This window comes from Choloepus didactylus, chromosome 3 (assembly GCF_015220235.1).
Source record: "Choloepus didactylus isolate mChoDid1 chromosome 3, mChoDid1.pri, whole genome shotgun sequence".
In the NCBI taxonomy this organism is placed as follows: domain Eukaryota; kingdom Metazoa; phylum Chordata; class Mammalia; order Pilosa; family Megalonychidae; genus Choloepus; species Choloepus didactylus.
In genome coordinates, this window is record NC_051309.1 from 83,384,324 (window position 1) to 83,403,042 (window position 18,719).

General features: G+C 37.5%; 1 pseudogene; it reads left to right on the forward strand.

Annotated features, from left to right (window-relative positions):
• The first annotated feature begins 14,579 nt into the window (after nt 1–14,579).
• Nucleotides 14,580–15,421, forward strand: LOC119528685 (annotated as a pseudogene).
• Nucleotides 15,422–18,719: the final 3,298 nt, after the last annotated feature.

Below are 18,719 nucleotides of genomic sequence, written 5' to 3' on the forward strand. Positions count from 1 at the left end.
GGATGAAAATAGAGTACATTATTCTTAGTAACTACTGAGTGAGAAGTGAGATATTGGGTAAAGAACACATCTGGTTTGCTTTGGACCTTCCTAGTTTTTAGTACCAGAAGTTCCACATCTCAGGAATCTCCTCACTTCCACAGAAACCAAGATGATTGGTCACCAGTAGTGATTTTAATTGTCTTTTTATATGACTTAGATATCCCCCCAAGTTTTCTAAAATAAGCATGTATTAACTGGATAATTAGGAAAAAAAATAAACTCTTGGGAGAGGAAAAGGCAGTATGTTGGCTATGTTTTGAATGAGAGGAGATCTGGAATGGAGGAGGGATCCAATATAATAACTCAGGCCAAAGGCATTGAACAATAGCAGCAATTTTTAGTCCATCTTCTCATTCATTCAGAGTGAGGCCCTGGGAATGCAGAAATAAAGAAGGCAGACAAATTCTTTGCTCTCAGAAGTTTACATTCTAGTAGGTTGAGACATTCAATAAACAAATGATGCTTTCAGGTTGTGATGAGTGATAAGTACAAAAGAACTAGGGTGCTGTAGTAGAGAGTAGTAGGATGTGGGCTACTCCAAGGAGGAGGGTTAGAGAAGGCCTCTGTGGATTGGTGACACTTGATTTGGGACTGAATGAGAAGTGGCATTATGAACATTATTAATTCTAGTGCAAAACTGTACCGTGGGGACAAGAAAAAATTTCCAGCAACTCATTTCTTCCCTGATGAGGGACTGAGACACTCATCTCTGGAGTTAGAATTCTTTGGCACCATGCTCCCTACTCACATGAGTCAAAGAATATGTTCATATTATTTGGAGTCTGTGAAAAACTAGGCAAATTTGCAAATATGGAGCTTTTCAAGAGGAAAATTAATGAAATGTCAGTTATCAGATACTTTTTCTGTATTCTGAAGCAGTAATACCTTGAATTTATAATCATTCACCAAAATAAGGGCTTTTACCAACTCAGCAGGTGAACTTACTGCCCTCCCCCCTATGTGGGACGTGACTCCCAGGGGTGTAAATCTCCCTGGCAAAGCAGGATATGACTCCCAGGAATGAATCTGGACCCAACACCATGGAACTGAGAACATCTTCTTGACCAAAAGGGGGATGCGAAATGAAATGAAACAAAGTTTCAGTGGCTGAGAGATTCCAAATAGGGTTAAGAGATCACTCTTGTGGGCACTCTTATGCACCATATAGATAACACTTTTTAGGTTTTAGTGCAGTGAAATAGCTAGAAATAAATACCTGAAACTATCAAACTACAACCCAGTAGCCTTGACTCTTGAAGATGATTGTATAGCAATGCAGCTTACAAGGGGTGAGAGTATGATTTTTAAAGCCTTGTGGATCACAGTCCTTTTATCCAGTGTATGGATGGATGGGTACAAAAATGGTGACAAAAAACTAAATGAAAAATAGGGTGGGGGTGGGGGAATGCTTTGGGTATTCTTTTTTACTTTTATTTTTTATTCTTTTTTTTTTCACTTTTTCTGGTACAAGAAAAATGTTCAAAAAATAGATTGGGGTGATGAATGCACAACTATATGATAGTACTGTGAACAATTGTACACTTTGGATGGTTGTATGATATGTGAATATATCTCAGTAAAAATGAATTTTTAAAAAAATAAGGGCTTTTAAAATTAGATTATTGCCTGTATTTGAGTGACTTCAGTTTAACATGATATTACTTAGAAGCAATACAAATCTTGAATGAATAAAGAACAGGATAGGGGAAGCTTCACTCTCCTTGTGTTCATTTAATAATTTCACAACTCTTGAAAATGAAGACTGAGGTTGCAATTTACCAGGGAGAAAAACCAGACATCTCAGGCTTTCCAAAATCAACAGCTCTTCTGGAGTCATCAGATATGCCAGAGTACTATCTTCACAAAAACTCTTCTCATACATTGAAAGCCGGTTTTGTTAAGAGTGGTAATGTGTTCACAGAACCTCCTTGCCTTCTCATCAAGGTAAATGATAATTAGCAGAAGAAATTATTCAATAAAAACAAAGAGGGGTTACCCTGGAGCAGTAAAGGAGATGCTAAGCACAAGTGGGTATTTAAAATTATTTTTCAAATTAGAGACGTTTGGTAGATTCCTAAGGTCTAGCCAGGCAAAAAATTAGGATCTGAGGGTCATTAGACTGTATTTCAGTTCATTGTTCTTGTAGAACTAGTCCTAAAAAGACTGTACCAGCTATTCTTCCACATTCCTTCCACATATCTACCCCATCCTTTCTGAAAATTTTCTTCAGGAAAAATTGGTAAAATGCTTGTTAAACAATTTTTGTGCTTTAAGCTGATTATGAGTTTGGACCTTAAAGAAGGAAATAAGCAGTAGAAAGGATTTTTTTAAATCCTCAGAAAAAAATCTGTAGAAGAGATGCTTTCCCTGGGTGGCAGTGCAGGTTAGGTATCAGTGTCTGTTGATAGGCTTATCGTAACTGAGAACACTGAGCTTTTCTTAAAAAAAAATTCCTTAGCTGAAATGAATAACTAAAAATGCTGAGCCATTACAACTTCAAAGATTAATTTCTCCATTAAAGGCATAAGGTGATAGAGAGAAACAATCAGGCTAAAGAAGAATAATCAAGCTAACTCAACTGGGGCATTTCATCTGATAGTCAAAGTTGCTGGGTCAAAACTTTGATCTCCTTCAGTTTTATTTGAGGAACTGTTTAGATCATTCAAAACTGCAGGAATCTTCTGTCTTTGTAACTCAGAACTGTGTTCTGATATAAGGTTTTCTTTTAATCCCTTCAGGTAATAGGATACGAAGAGCTATTTCTGGGCACTGTGAGCTTAGGTGGTTATTTAATGAACAGCCTCAGATATTCCCAAAAGGCCTTGGGTGTATTTTTAATGTGCTTACTTGATAGCCATAAGCCCATTCAGTTATATTAAACTTGGAGGAAGACCATTTTACTTTGCTAAAGAAAGAACAATGATGTAACAGGAAGTCAGATGGCAAAGACAAGCCACCTGTGTTCCAAGATAAACCAAATAAGGCAGAGCCACTACAACTTGGGTTTGAATTACATTTGGAGATGGGGTATATTTAACTCAAATGTTTCTTTGTACTAGCCAATTCTTCCAGTAATAGATACATTTTCCAGGCTTATAGCTAATAACATTGAGGTTAGCATATAATCCCTGGTAGACTGTATTCTCTTTGTCATTGAAAATTTGATTTTTTTCATTTTTTTCCCTTTATTGGAGAAGTTATGGTTTGCAGAAAAATCATGCATTAAACACAGGATTCCCATATACCACCCCACCACTAACACCTTGCATTGGTGTTGAACATTGGTCACAATTGATGTTAGCATATTTTTATAATTATATTATTAATTACGGTCCATGGTTCAATTTGGGACTCACTGGTTGTGTAGTATAGTTCCAAGGATTTTTTTTTTTAATTTTGTATTATGTTACTATATATACAATCTAACATTTCCCATTTTAATCACATTCAGATGTATATTTCAGTGTGTTTAATTGCATTCACAATATTGTGCTACCATCACCACCATTCATTACTAAAACATTTCCATCATTCCAAATAGGAATCATGTACATTTTAGGCCTTAACTTGCCACTCTCAATCTTTACCCCATCCCCTGGTAACCTATATTCTAGATTATGACTCACTCTATGAGTTTACTTATTCTAATTGTTTAAAATAGTGAGATTCTACAATATTTGTACTCTTTCATCTGGCTTATTTCACCCGATGTCTTCAATCCATTTTGTCGCATGTATCAGGATTTCATTACTTTTTACAGCTGAGTAATATTCCATTGTATGCATGTACTACATTTTCTTTATCCATTCATTCATTGATGGACATTTGGGTTGCTTTCATCTTTTAGCAATTGTGAATAGTGCAACTTTGAGCATCAGTGTGCAAATGTCTGTTTGTGTCTCTGCTTTCAATTATTCTGGGTATATACCTAGTAATGGGATTGCCAGGTCTTTAAGGTAGTTCTACATTTGCCTCTCTGAGGAAATGCAAAACTGTCTTCTGCAGTGGCTGCACCATTTTATAATGCCACCACAATGAATGAGTGTTCCTATTTCTCCACATCCTCTCCAACACTTGTTATTTTCCATTTTTAAATAGTAGCCATTCTAATGGGTGTGAAATGGTATCTCATTGTGGTTTTGATTTGCATTTCCCTGATGGCTAATGATGTTGAGAAACTTTCATGTGCTTTTTGACCATTTGCATATCTTCTTTGGAGAGATATCTGTTCAAGTGTTTTGCCAATTTTTTAATTGGGTTGTTTGTCTTTTTATTGTTAAGTTGAAGGGTATCTTTATATATTCTGGGTATTAATCCTTTATTGGATATGTGGTTTCCAAATATTTTCTTCCATTATGTAGGTTGTTATTTTACTTTCATCATAAAGTGCTTTGAGGAACAAAAGTTTTTAGTTTTGATGTAGTCCTGTTTATTTTTTTCTTTTGTTGCTTGTGCCTTGGATGTAAAGTCTAAGAAACGATTGCCTAACACAAGGTCCTGAGGATGCTTCCCTACATTTTCTTTTAGAAGTTTGATAGTTCTAGCATTTATATTAAGGTCTTTGATCCATTTTGAGTTGATTTTTGTAAATGGTGCAAGGTAGGGATTCTTATTTATTTATTTTTTTTCCAAATGGAGATCCAGTGTCTTGGCACCATTCATTGAAGAGACTATTCTTTCCTAATTGAATGGTCTTTGTAACCTTGACAAAACAGTTGACCATAAATGTGAGGATTGCTTTCTGAACTCTCAATTCTATTCTATTTGTCTACATGTCTGTCCTATTGCCAGTACAATACTGTTTTGAATACTGTGGCTTTGTAATAAGTTTTAAGACCAGAAATTGTGAGTCCTTCAACTTCATTATTTTTTACAAATTGGCTTTAGCTATTTGGGGCCCCTTACCCTTTCATATAAAGTTGGTGTTTGGATTTTCTATTTCTGCAAAGAAGGTTGTTGGAATTTTGATTGGGATTGCATTGAATTGCCTTGGATACTATTGACATATTAACCATACTTTGTCTTCCAAGCCATGAACATGGAAAGTCCTTCCATTTATTTAGGTCTTTGATTTCTTTTAGCAATGTTTTGTCATTTTCTGTGTACAAGTCCTTTATATTCTTGGTTAGATTTATTCCTAGATATTTGATTCTTTTAGTCGCTATTATGAATGGAATTTTTTCTTGATTTCTTCTTCTGATTGTTCATTGCTGTGTATGGAAACACTATTGATTTTGGGGTGTTGATCTTGTACCCCACCACTTTGCTGAGTTCATTCATTACCTCTAGGAACTTTCTTATGTTTTTTTTTTTTAGGATTTTCTGTATATAGGATCATATCAACTGTAAACAGGGGAAGTTTTACTTCTTCCTTTCCAATTTGGATACATTTTCTTTTTCTTACCTAATTGCTCTGACAAGAATTTCCAGTATGATGTGGAATAATGGTGATGATGGTGGGCATTCTTGTCTTGTTCCTGCACTGAGAGGGAAAGCTTTCAGTCCTTCACCATTACATAGATTGTTAGCTTTGGGTTTTTCATATATGCCCATTATCATGTTGAGAAAATTTCCTTCTATTCCTGGTGTTCTGCTTTTATGAAGAAATACTGCTGTATTTTGTCAAATGCCTTTTCTGAATTAATTGAGATTATCATGTGTTTTTTCCCTTTGGTCTTTTAATGTGATGCATTACATTAATTGATTTTCTTATTGAACCATCTTTGCATAGTGGGGATAATTTCCATTTGATCATGGTGTTTAATTCTTTTAATATGCTGCTAGATTTGGTTTGCTAGTATTTTGTTGAGGAGTTTTGCATATATTCATAAGAGGTGTTGGTCTGTAATTTTCTTTTCTTGTGGTGTCTTTATCTGGTGTTTGTATGAGAGAAATGTTGACCTCATAGAATGAGTTAGGGAGTGTTCCCTCCTTCTCAATTTTTTGGAAGAGTTTGAGCAGAATTGGAGTTAAGCCTCCATGGATTGTTTGGTAGAATTCCCTTGTGAAGCCATCTGGTCCTAGGCTTTTCTTTTTTAGGAGGTTTTGATTACTGGTTCAATCTCCTTACTAATAATTGGTTTGTTGAGATCTTCTGTTTCTTCTTGAGTCAATGTAGGTAGTTTGTGTGTTTCTTGGACTTTGTTCATGTCACCTATGTTATCTAATTTATTGGCATACAGTTGTTCTTAGTATCCTCTTATAATCCTTTTTATTTTAGGGATCCAGTAGTAATGTCCTCCTTTTCATTTCTGATTTCCATTATTTATATCCTCTCTCTTTTTTCTTTGTCAGTCTATCTGAAGTTTTGTCAATTTTATTGATCTTTTCAAAGAACCAATTTTTGCTTTTGTTGATTCTATTGTTTTTTGTATATTATTTCATTTCTCTGCTCTAATTTTTTCCCTTTTGTTATAGTTTTTTTATATTTATTTTATTGAAATATATTCACATACCATGCAGTCATACAAAACAAATTGTTCATTTAATTGTTCACAGTACCATTACATAGTTGTGCATTCATCATCTAAATCAATCCCTGCCACCTTCATTACCACACACACAAAAATAACAAGAATAATAATTAAAATGAAAAAGAGCAATTAAAGTAAAGAAGAACACTGGATGCCTTTGTTTGTTTGTTTCCTTCCCCCTTTTTTCTACTCACCCATCCATAAACTAGACAAAGGGGAGTGTGGTCCTTATGGCTTTCCCAATACCATTGTCACCCCTCATAAGCTACATTTTTATACAATCATCTTCAATATTCATAGGTTCTGGGTTGTAGTTTGATAGTTTCTGGTATCTACTGCCAGCTACCCCAATTCATTAGAACCTAAAAAGGGTTGTCTATATTGTGCGTAAGAGTGCCCACCAGAGTGACCTCTTGGGTCCTTTTGGAATCTCTCTGCCACTGAAGCTTATTTCATTTCCCCCTTTTGGTCAAAAAGATGTTCTCCATCCCACGATGCCGGCTCTACATTCCTCCCCGGGAGTCATATTCCACATTGCCAGGGAGATTCACTCCCCTGGTTGTCTGATCCCACATAGGGGGGAGGGCAGTGATTTCACCTGCCAAGTTGGCTTAGCTAGAGAGAGAGGGCCACATCTGATCTGCTCTAATTTTTATTATTTCCTTCCTTCCGCTCACTTTGGATTTACCCCACTCTTCTTTTTCTAGTTCCTCCAGTTCTGAGGCTAGGTTTCTAGTTTGAAGTCTTTCTTCTTTTTTAATGTTATCATTTAGAGCTATAAATTCCCTGTCAGCACTGCCTTTGCTGCATCCCAAAAGTTTTGGTATGTTGTATTTTCATTTTCATTCACCTTAAGATATATCCTAATTTTGCTTCTGATTCCCTCTTTAACCCATTGGTTGTTTAAGAGTATGTTGTTTAATTTCCACATGTTTGTAAATTTTCCATTTCTCCATTATTGATTTCTAGCTTCATTCTGATGTGATTGCAGAATATAAATCATATGATTTCAATATTTTTTAATTTAGTGAGACTTGTTTTGTGACCCAACATATAGTCTATCCTAGAGAATGATCCATGTCCACTGGAGAAGAATTTGTATTCTGTTTTCATTGGGTGCAGTGTTCTATATATGTCTCTTAGGTCTAGTTTGTTTCATGTGTTATTCAAGCCTGGTACCTCTTTATTGATCTTCTAACAAGATGTTATATCAATTATTGAGAGTGGTTACCATCTCCCACCACTAATGTTGAACCATCAATTTCTTCCTTCAAAGATGTCAGTATTTGCTTCATATATTTTGGGACTCTGCTGTATGTGTGTATATATATATACTTGTTACATCTCCCTTTTGAATTGTCTCATTTATCAGTATATAATGACCATATCTGTCCCTCCTGTTTTTGAGTTACAGTCTATTTATCCAATATTAGTATAGTCACCCCAGCTCTCTTTTGGGGACTACTTACATGGAATGTTCTTTCTCATCCTTTCACCCTCAACCTGCTTTTATCTTTGACTTTAAGCTGAATGTCTTGCAGATGGCATATAAGTTGGGTCATGCTTTTTATCCATTCTACCAATCTCTGCCTTTTGACTGGCATGTTTGATCCATTTACATTTAGAGTCACTATGCTAATACTGGACTACCTTCTGTCATTTTGCTATTTAGCCTTTGTAAGTCTTATACCTTTTTTAATCCCTTATATCTGTTAAAGGTTACTTTTATGTTTATTTGATTTTTTTGTGTTGTGCCATATGAGTGCCATCTCACTTCTATCTGGATATATTTTTCACTTATTTTCCTTGTGATTACCATGGGGTTAAAATTTAACATCTTAGATATATAACAATTATATGTGGTTTGGTACCAACTTAACTCCAATAGCATGCACATATACATTTCCTATACTCCTGTGTCTCCCACCATTTTTTGTACTTGTAACTGCTTATATCTTTGTACATTGTATGCCCTAAAACCTAGATTTATCATTACTTTTTATGCGTTTGCATATTAGCACCTGTAGGAAGTAAAAAGTGGAGTTACATACCAAACAATACAATACAACAACACTGGCATTTATACTTATCCAAATAATTGCCTTTACCACAAGCCTTTATTTCTTTATGCTGACTTGAACCACTGTCTAGTGTCCTTTTCTTTCCATTTCAAGAACTCCCTTTAGCATTGCTTGTAGGGCAGGTCTAGTGGTGATGAGCTCCTTCAGCTTGTGTTTATCTGAGAAGGTCTTAACCCCTCCCTCATTTTCAAAAGAGTCTCACCAGATATAAAATTCTTGACTGGCAGTTGTTTTCCTTAAGCACTGTAAGTATTTCTACCCACTGCCTTCTTGTCTCCATGGTTTCTGATGAGAAAACAGCACTCAATCTAATGGGTACTCCCTTGTACACAACACATTGCTTTTCTCTTGTGGCTTTCAGAACTCTCTCCTTGTCCTTTGCATTTGATTTATTACAGGGCATATTTTTCATCATGTTTATCCTGTTAGGTGTTCTGTGAGCTTCTTGGATATGAATATACATGGCTTTTGCTAAGTGCTAACTTTGGGAAGTTCTCTGTCATTGTTTCTTTGACAATTACTCTTTCCCCTTTTTCTTTCTTCTTATTCTGAGACTCCCATAATGCATATATTGGTACATTTGATGGAGTCCCATAGCTATTTTAGGTTATATTCACTTTTAATATTGCATTTTTCTTTCTGATCCTCAGCCTGACTTATTTCAAGTGTTTTTTCTTCAAGTTCACTGATTCATTTTTCTGCCAGCTCCAATCTGCTCTAGAAACCCTTGTGGACATTCTTCCTTTCAGTTATTGTGGTCTCCAACTTCTGTAGTTCTATTTGGTTCCTTTTAAAAATTTCTGTCTCTTTGCTTAGACTCTCATATTGCTCATTCATTGTTTGCCTGATTTCCTTTAGTTCTTTCTCTGTATGTTCCTTCATCTCCATGAGCATTTGTAAGATCATCCTTTAACATCTTTTTTCAGTATATCAACATTCTCATTTTCTTTGTCTGTTTGTTTGTTTTTTTCTGTACTTTTATCCATTTCCTTTGGATGGGCCATCATTTCCTATTTCTTGTCTTGTACTGTTTTGTTGCACACTGTACATTTCAATATTTTAAGATATTAACTCTGGAATTTATTCCCTGGGATGCCTGTGTCTTTGTTTTATAACCAGCTGGTGATAAGACAGATATTTCCTTGAGTGTCAGCCCTCCTGTCAGGAAGGTGTGCCCAAGGTGAATGCAGTGTGCAGGGATTTCCATCTTTCTGAGCCTCTGCCTTTCCTGGGATTTTGCTTGTTAATTGTTTTGGAATTCCCCAGTTTACAGGCATTTGGTTGTCCCCTCTGTTGTCCAGGAAACATTCCTCCCTGTCCTTGATGTTTGAAACTGGCAGGCCTTTTTCCCAGGTTGTCTGCCTCTATAGATTTAACACTTGTTTCATTGTCTCAAGCTACTTTTGCCTGGAGTGCAAATTCTTGCCGTTTCACCCCAGAGAGTACTCTCCAAAGTCAGTCTTTCCCAGCCAAAACAGGCTAAGGGACTCAAAAAGGGAGCACAGACCCTGTCTGAAGTGCTCTGTGCAGGGGGATCATTCTGACAGTTCCCCAAAACTGTGCTTTCATGGCCTGGCCAACCAATGCAACCCATTAGCTAACTGTCCTCCACAACCCTTAGGAGGCATTGTGTCTTTAAATCTCCACCACCTCCTCCCCTGCCCAGAGAGTGTTGAAACAATGGCTGCTGCTTCCTTTTTCATAGCTGCCCTCATATTTGGGCCCCCAGCAATTCGAATTCACTAATCAAAAGCTGTGATCAGTGATCAGCCATGCCAGGGATCTTCCAGGGAAGATTTTTATATCCCTTTCTGTCACTAGTGAGCTAGCTAAAGACTGGACCCCAAGGTGGTCTGTCATGAGAGTGGGGAATGAGTGCTGGTAGCCACTGAGTAGAGAGAACAGTTCACTGCTCTTTATCATCATTCCTTAGCCAATTCCTCCCACTGTTCCCTCCCTGGATGCTATACAGTGTTCTTCTGGCCTCTGGAGTTTCAAAATAATTGTTTCATACAGTTCTTGCCTACTTAATAGTTGTTTTGTTGGGAGGGCTGAGTCCTGGAGCTCCCTACTCTGCCATCTTTCCCAGAAGTCTCCCTGTCATTGAAATTTTGATAAAGTATGTCAACTTACAAAATGTCTTCCTATGGTTATGGGAAGTTTTTTTCTCAGAAATTATAAGTCAGATCATTATAACTATTATTGTCATCAATATTATTGGCAAAATCAGAACAACAATAGTAAGTATTATATAGAGTTTCTGCTTCCATCTATTCAGTCATTTTGTCTAAGACACTATTTTAGGCCCATCAATAAATAGTCTTTGTTCCTTGCATCATCCCTGCCAAGTAAATATTATTATTCCCACTACTTGAGGAAACAGACTTTAAGTAACTTGTTCAGGTTTATGAATAATTAAGTAGTAGATTCAAGATTCCAGTAGGACCATCTCTGACTACAAAAGGCAAATTCCATCACAATAATCATTTCTCAATTTTTATACTACTTTTCTGTCATAATTAATATATGGAAAGGTTTTTGCTGCCATCGTGACTCAGAAGCAAATTGCCTCTTTCTTTCTTTGGAGTAAGATTGTGTTGACTGAATATTCACAGGGCCTTTAGTTCCATGGCTAGCTTGTGGGAGTAACAAGAGAGAACACAATGTAAAAACCAAAAGTTTCTTTGCTAATGTGGAAAAAATGGCAGACACACATCATATCTTTAACTCCAGTACTGAGAACTCTAGTAGGATCAGTTATATGCACAAGTTCTATCTGAGTTTTTCAGATCTTGGTCTGCAGAGAACTGTTAACATGGACTAGTGATCTGGGTAATCCCAACAGTAGCCAACTCTGAGTGCTTGCTATGATTATCTTGATTCATATTGATTATCTTGCTCAGTCAACACATCCACTGAGTTCAGTACTATCATCATTATCATACTTACATTACATATAAGTTGTATGATAAGTCATCTACATACTTATTAGTAGAACAATGATTAGAGCCTATGCCTCCTGACATCAAAATACTGTAATGTTTATATGATACTTGGAAATTCTTTAGCGCTTCTCATGTGTCTTGACATTATTATATATTGTAATTCTCAAGCATCCTAAGTAATTTGTAATTAAAATGTATAAAATATTGAAATTTTCAAGTAATTTACCTTTGTTTTACCTGGTAAATAAGAAAATTAAAGGATTTCTCTCCGAATACCATCATCCTCTGCTGTTTGCATTCTTTTGTGTGAGAAAAATGTTTTTATATGTTTTTCTTTTGCGTGATGTAATTTCTTTTGTACGAGAGGAATGTGTGTAATAGCAGTCAATATGCAGAAAACTGAACACAATCCTGTCTGCTGTCCACCATGCTGCTTTATTTGTTTTCTACCTTTGCTCTTCAAAAGCTGTCTAGAGACTTTCCCTCACCTAAAAGACCTGACAGAGGTCTGCCTTTACGTGTATCAGAGGTCAGCAAGTTCTTGCTGAAAGCTTGAGAGAAAGGAACAGAGCAAAAAAAAGCAGGCTGTCTGGGTTGAAGCCAGGCTGCCACCACATACCAGCTCTGCAATAATGGGCAGGTTATTTACCCTGAACAAGCTTCAATTTCCTCATTAGAGAAATGGGGATAATAATAGTACCTTCTTTATAGGGTTTTTGTGAAGATTAAATGAGATGACATGAGTAGAAGTTCTAAGCACAGCGCCTGGCTAACGGTACATATTAAATAATGTTAGCTGCTATTATCTACTATTTTAGGTGTTCTTCCCCTAACCCTGCACAAATTCAGTAAAATCTAGTTAGTAACTACGCAGACTAAAGGGCTATATCTTTGCCTTCAATGTGAAATAAGAAATTCTGGGACATAGTACTATAAATGGATATATAACACTTGATATATTTTATTAGCAATAAATATAGCAATGCCATGTCATTATGGAGGAGGAGGGAAGAGATAGTAAGTAAATCTGGGAGACAATAAAATATTTACTCTTCACCATATAAATTTGTAAACTAGTATGTACCATTTTTAAGTCTTGTTAACAGCAACATTGCATCCAAAATGATGAAGACTTTGTTTGTAGGGAAGCTTTAATTATTCCCCACTAGTTTTATATATATATAAATATATATATATATATTTAAACCATTAATGTGACATTAGTGCATTTTTAATTCTTATAAAATTTAATTTTTCTCTCCTATAAGTGACTTGGGAATAGCTTAAGTTAGCTGTGTAGGGAGTTAAGAAAAAAGTACCACATGGATGCAGACTGATTTGGTGTTAACTCCCAGCAAAAGGAACTGAATGTGCTGAGGCTGCATAGTTCAAAGCTTCAGGACCAGGGCAAGGTCTTGATTTTGAGGGAATCTTCCGCAAAGGTTTTGTTAGGTATCACCTGATGTCACATGGAAGTTAGCATTATTGATCTCACTCATTTTCTTGATAGGTTGTTCTGTAGTATGGAGGAACATTGATAAGGTAAGCTCTGTCTTCAACAAGTGCAACAAACATGGTTTCTCATATTCAACAATAGTCCATGAGTCTCCTTATACATGCTATAGGAGAGCAGGAAGTATTTTGGGCCTGAGATATGAAGAGCTGAGTTCCATATTCTGCCCTAAATGTTTTCTATGTGTAGCCTTATCTTTCCAGTTTCTTTGTGACTACTTCTCTGCCACCTGAGCATCTAGTACAACTGAGCCTGTCTAATGGGTTTACTGCATTCTCATTACCTGCAGTTAGTTCTTCTTTCCAGCTGGAGGAGTATGATGATTAAAGTGGTATCAGGCTTCCTTCTTTGACTCATTAACATGCAAAAGGACTTTAGCAACAATAAAAAGATGTGCAAATTGGAGATAATGAAAACTATGTGAAAACACAATTTTGTTCTTTTTATTGATCTTAAGCAAATGAAGTGAATGGGAAAGACTATTATGCAAATTTCATTTCTGATGAGGAAGGCAGTGGGATGAAGTAAAACAAACAAAACATAAAACTGAATTTCAACCAGGAAGCTTAAGCTCTGGTCTTTATCTTGCTAACTGCCAGGTAGATAATTTGGGGCTGGTTATTGAAACTTCCTAGAACATACTTCCCTTATAAGTAAAATTAGAGGATTGGGACAGATGTTCTAAAAGGCCTTTTGCAACTCTGTCTGGTGTTCCAAGATAAAGAAAAGCCAATATCCCTAGTGGAAAATTTACCAAGAAATGACCATGAACCTATCACTGTAAATCAATGCTATGGTATTTTAAAAATGACCTAATTCTACCCAGAGGATTTTAAGATGAATAGAGGTGAAGTAATTGGAAGCATTTCAGAACAGAGAAAGGCAACAATGGATTCTAAATGATTATAAAAATTTAGATAACCAAGTGAAATAAACTAGCAAGAAAAGCAAGCAACAACAACAAAAAAAATCCAAAATTTAAACCTTAAAGGCTACTGACAAACTTCTTTGAATCCTTCCAAGAGATTTTATTTATATTAATTTTTAATACTGGAAATCTGCTTTAGGAAAGATAATATAACAGTAACTAAAAGAATAAAATATCTAGGAATAAATTTAACCAAGGATGTAAAGGACTTGTATGCAAAAAAGTACAAATCATTACTGAAAGAGAATAGCAACACCTAAAGAAATGGAAAAATATTCCATTCTCATGGACTAGAAGACTTAATGTCATTAAGATGTCAATAGTATCCAAAACAATTTAAAGAATTAAAGCAATTCCAATAAAAATTCCAACAGTCTTCACTGAAGAAATGGAAAAGCTAATCATCAAATTCACATGGAAGGGCAAGGGACCCCAAATAGTCAAAACAGTTTTGAAAAAGAAGAACAAAGTTGGAGGACTCATACTTCCCAATTTCAAAAGTTATTACAAAGCTGTGTTAATCAAAATGGTACGGTGCTGCGCAGTCAGAGCGCCCTCGCCGCGCTCCCGCCGCCTGCGCCCGCCGCGCGCCCCGCGCCTCAACTCCCTGGTGGCGGTGAAGCGCAAGATCCAGGCCCTGCAGCAGCAGGCGGACGAGGCCGAGGAGCGCGTGCAGGGCCCGCAGCGGGAGCTGGACGGCGAGCGCGAGCGGCGCGAGAAAGCCGAGGGTGACGTGGCGGCCCTCAATCGCCACATCCAGCTCGTGGAGGAGGAGTTGGACAGGGCCCAAGAGCGCCTGGCCACAGCCATGCAGAAGCTGGAGGAGGCTGAAAAGGCTGCCGATGAGAGCGAGAGGGGAATGAAAGTGATAGAGAACCGGGCCATGAAGGATGAGGAGAAGATGGAGATCCAGGAGATGCAGCTTAAGGAGGCCAAACACATTGCCGAGGAAGCCAGCCGCAAATACGAGGAGGTGGCCCGGAAGCTGGTCATTCTGGAGGGCGAGCTGGAGAGGGCCGAGGAGCGGGCAGAGGTGTCTGAACTAAAATGAAGTGACCTGGAGGAGGAGCTCAAGAATGTCGCCAACAACCTCAAGTCTCTCGAGGCTGCCTCTGAGAAGTATTCCTAAAAGGAGGATAAATATGAAGACGAGATCAAACTTCTGTCTGACAAGCTGAAAGAGGCGGAGACCCGTGCTGAATTCGCAGAGAGAACGGTTGCAAAACTGGAAAAGAGGATCGATGATCTGGAAGAAAAACTTGCCTAGGCCAAAGAAGAGAACGTGAGCTTACATCAGACACTGGACCAGACGCTAAACGAACTTAACTGTATATAACCAAAACAGAAGTCTTGTTCAGAGCTCCATGTCTTTCCCTTCTCTTGTAAGAAGTTTCTTTTGTCATCGCATCCTTCTCTTTGCTGGAAATGTCGCACAAACCATGAATCCGTGACCAAAAATTTTGTATCAGAGAAGCTTTGAGCACCAGTTAAGTTTCCTTCTCTCCTTTTTTTCCCACAGCACTGGCTTTTTTAGCTCTATCTTTATCCTTTGGTAGCTTTTATTCCTTAGGCAGGGTATTTAGTTCCTGGGAGAATAAACAACCCCACACTTTAAAGAACACAGGCTCCAATATCTAGTCATGGGTGGATTTAAAAAGCTGAAGAACAAAACCTTCCTGGCCCACCTTTGGTCACACTACAGGAGGCCAAGGACCATCACGTTAACATGGATGGAGATTTTCCATCCAGAGCAAGAATGGAAAAAAAAAAAAAAAAGATTATTGTGGAAAGTCATAAACCACATGCAGATTAGCCTAATCGTTTGGCTGTTCTCCACACTCCACTGTGCACAGCAAACATCCTCTGGGCAGTCGGCATGAGCATAACTGGGAAACAGTCATGAAAATAACCCATGTTTTCTGCATAGATCCTCCATATTTGTTTCTTTCATTTTATTTTATTTTTTTTTAATCATCATTTTATTGAGATATATTCACATACCACGCAGTCATACAAAACAAATCGTACTTTCGATTGTTTACAGTACCATTACATAGTTGTACATTCATCACCTAAATCAATCCCTGACACCTTCATTAGCACACACACAAAAATAACAAGAATAATAATTAGAGTGAAAAAGAGCAATTGAAGTAAAAAAGAACACTGGGTACCTTTGTCTGTTTGTTTCCTTCCCCTATTTTTCTACTCATCCATCCATAAACTAGACAAAGTGGAGTGTGGTCCTTATGGCTTTCCCAATCCCATTGTCACCCCTCATAAGCTACATTTTTATACAACTGTCTTCGAGATTCATGGGTTCTGGGTTGTAGTTTGATAGTTTCAGGTATCCACCACCAGCTACCCCAATTCTTTAGAACCTAAAAAGGGTTGTCTAAAGTGTGCGTAAGAGTGCCCACCAGAGTGACCTCTCGGCTCGTTTTGGAATCTCTCTGCCACTGAAGCTTATTTCATTTCCTTTCACATCCCCCTTTTGGTCAAGAAGATGTTCTCCGTCCCACGATGCCGGGTCTACATTCCTCCCCGGGAGTCATATTCTACGTTGCCAGGGAGATTCACTCCCCTGGGTGTCTGATCCCACGTAGGGGGGAGGGCAAAGATTTCACCTTTCAAGTTGGCTTAGCCAGAGAGAGAGGGCCACATCTGAGCAACAAAGAGGCATTCAGGAGGAGACTCTTAGGCACAAATATAGGGAGGCCTAGCCTCTCCTTTGCAGCAACCGTCTTCCCAAGGGTAAAACTTATGGTAGAGGGCTCAACCCATCAAACCACAGTCCCCTATGTCTGTGGTCATGTTAGCAACCATGGAGGTGGGGTAGGCAAATACCCCTGCATTCTCCACAGGCTCTTCAACGGGGCACTACATCTTTTTTTTTTTCCCCTTGTTTTTCTTTCTTTCTTTTTTTTTTTTTAACTTTCCCTTCTTTTTAAATCAACTGTATGAAAAAAAAAGTTAAAAAGAAAACAAACATACAATAAAAGAACATTTCAAAGAGACCATAACAAGGGAGTAAGAAAAAGACAACTAACCTAAGATAACTGCTTAACTTCCAACATGTTCCTACTTTACCCCAAGAAAGTTACATAATATAGCAACATTTCAGTGAACTTGTTCCTACTACATCCATCAGAAATTAACAGACCATAGTCATTTCTGGGCATCCCCAGAACGTTAAATAGCTTATCTATTCTTCTTGGATTATTGTTCCCCCTTCCTTAATTGCTCTCTACTGCTAGTTCCCCTACATTCTACATTATAAACCTTTTGTTTTACATTTTTCAAAGTTCACATTAGTGGTAGCATATAATATTTCTCTTTTTGTGCCTGGCTTATTTCGCTCAGCATTATGTCTTCAAGGTTCATCCATGTTGTCATATGTTTCACAAGATCGTTCCTTCTTACTGCCGTGTAGTATTCCATCGTGTGTATATACCACATTTTATTTATCCACTCATCTGTTGAAGGACATTTGGGTTGTTTCCATCTCTTGGCAATTGTGAATAATGCTGCTATGAACATTGGCGTGCAGATATCTGTTCGTGTCACTGCTTTCCGATCTTCCGGGTATATACCGAGAAGTGCAATCGCTGGATCGAATGGTAACTCTATATCTAGTTTTCTAAGGAACTGCCAGACTGACTTCCAGAGTGGCTGAACCATTATACAGTCCCACCAACAATGAATAAGAGTTCCAATTTCTCCACATCCCCTCCAGCATTTGTAGTTTCCTGTTTGTTTAATGGCAGCCATTCTAACCGGTGTTAGATGGTATCTCATTGTGGTCTTAATTTGCATCTCTCTAATAGCTAGTGAAGCTGAACATTTTTTCATGTGTTTCTTGGCCATTTGTATTTCCTCTTCAGAGAACTGTCTTTTCATATCTTTTGCCCATTTTATAATTGGGCTGTCTGTACTATTGTCATTGAGTTGTAGGATTTCTTTGTATATGCAAGATATCAGTCTTTTGTCAGATACATGGTTTCCAAAAATTTTTTCCCATTGAGTTGGCTGCCTCTTTACCTTTTTGAGAAATTCCTTTGAGGTGCAGAAACTTCTAAGCTTGAGGAGTTCCCATTTATCTATTTTCTCTTTTGTTGCTTGTGCTTTGGGTGTAAAGTCTAGGAAGTGGCCGCCTAATACAAGGTCTTGAAGATGTTTTCCTACATTATCTCTAGGAGTTTTATGGTACTTTCTTTTATATTGAGATCTTTGGTCCATTTTGAGTTAATTTTTGTGTAGGGGGTGAGGTAGGGGTCCTCTTTCATTCTTTTGGATATGGATATCCAACTCTCCCAGCCCCATTTGTTGAAAAGACCATTATGACTCAGTTCAGTGACTTTGGGGGCCTTATCAAAGATCAGTCGGCCGTATCTGAGGGTCTGTCTCTGAATTCTCAATTCGATTCCATTGATCTATATGTCTATCTTTGTGCCAGTACCATGCTGTTTTGGCTACTGTGGCTTTATAATAAGCTTCAAAGTCAGGGAGTGTAAGTCCTCCCACTTCGTTTTTCTTTTTTAGAGTGTCTTTAGCAATTCGAGGCATCTTCCCTTTCCAAATAAATTTGATAACTAGCTTTTCCAAGTCTGCAAAGTAGGTTGTTGGAATTTTGATTGGGATTGCATTGAATCTGTAGATGAGTTTGGGTAGAATTGACATCTTAATGACATTTAGCCTTCCTATCCATGAACATGGAATATTTTTCCATCTTTTAAG